The sequence below is a fragment of the Pinus tabuliformis genome, chromosome 4_2 (genome assembly GCF_031772625.1).
Source record: "Pinus tabuliformis cultivar Carrire ecotype Pingquan chromosome 4_2, CPIR1, whole genome shotgun sequence".
In the NCBI taxonomy this organism is placed as follows: Eukaryota; Viridiplantae; Streptophyta; class Pinopsida; order Pinales; family Pinaceae; genus Pinus; species Pinus tabuliformis.
In genome coordinates, this window is record NC_142304.1 from 1,119,244,621 (window position 1) to 1,119,246,193 (window position 1,573).

The window sequence follows — 1,573 nt, forward strand, 5'->3', positions numbered from 1 at the left end:
TTCTAGCATTCGTAACAGGTTTATTTGCCAAATATTTGATAGCAGAATGATCTGTATATAACACAACAGGATAGCCTGTAATATAATGTCTAAATTTGTTAACAGCATGTATTACAGCCAGGAATTCCTTTTCAGTAACAGTATAATTAAGTTCGGTAGAGGATAAATTTTTGCTGATATAGTAAATAGCATATGGCTTCTTATCCTCTTCTTGTCCCAGGACTGCACCAATTGCTGTGTCCGAGGCATCAGTTGAGATTTGAAATGGCGAATTCCAGTTGGGTCCTCGAAGGACTGGAGCTGTTGATAGCAGGTTCTTCAATTCCTTAACATTTTTTTGTCCACAAGAAATCAACATTTCCAGTCAAAGCATATAGAGGTGCAGCAATACGTGAGTAATGTTCTATAAATCGTCTGTAATACCCAGAAAATCCAAGGAAACTGCGTACCTCTGTTTGAGTAGTGGGAGTAGGGATGAGCAAAAGAATCTGAATTTTAGCCGGGTCTACCTGGATGCCAGCTGCTGAGATGTAGTGCCCTAGAATGAGCCCTACTGTCATCATCATGTAACACTTTTCATGGCTCAGGAAAAGTCTGGTAGCGATACAACGTTGTAGGACTTTTTCCAGGATATCCAGAGCTGGGTCAAAATCATCTCCATGCAGTGTGAAGTCATCCATATACACCTCAAGTCCGTCATTTATTAGGTCTGCAAAGATGCTGAGAACAGCCCTTTGGAATGTAGCAGGGGCATTGCATAGGCCGAAGGGTAGTACTCGATAGGCAAACGTTCCGCAAGGGCAAGTAAAGGTAGTTTTATCCTGATCTTCAGGGGCGATTTGGATTTGGTTATATGATCCAGGTGGATGTTGGTGGCCACCCACCAACCCATTTGGACCCCCACAACTGTCTCTTTCAGTCTTTTCAGTTTCCTAAATTGCAGCACAACTTACTATTTTTAGCAGTTTTTCGGGTCCTGAACTTCCGGAGCCGTTTTGAGGCCCTAAACGATGTTTTTTTGGGAATCTGGGGGCAACATGGGTCCATGGACCGATGTTCCCCTTCCCAAAGTGGTAGTTCTCGGGTAGATCTTTCTAACGAGCTATCGTACGCGTCAAACGGAGGTCGTATGCCAAAGTTACGACCCCGGGAAATTGATGTACCAATTTACCCAAACGGGGCCCACAATTTGGCATTTCATCTTCTAGGGTTAGGTTTCGGGATGTGAAGGGTTTTCCATTTTTTCTAAACAATAAATAGGCCTTCGAGCCTCATTGTAAGACAGTTCGGAACAGTTCAGAGGCATGTAGCCGCCACATCTCTTCTCAGAGATAAGCTACCATCGCCCTAGCTGGTTTCTTTCCATTTCTGTTTGTAAGCAGTATTTTCCATTAATGAAATAAAGCATTATTTCCACTGCATCTATGTGTTTATGGTTATTGCATCTCTGTATCTATGGTTATCTCTGTAATCTATTGCGTTCCTATTTAAATCCGGATCAGTGGTATCAGAGCGGTCTGCTTTTTCTCTGTTTTTCTTTGCATGTCCCCAACGAGGTCGGGATATAAGGAGT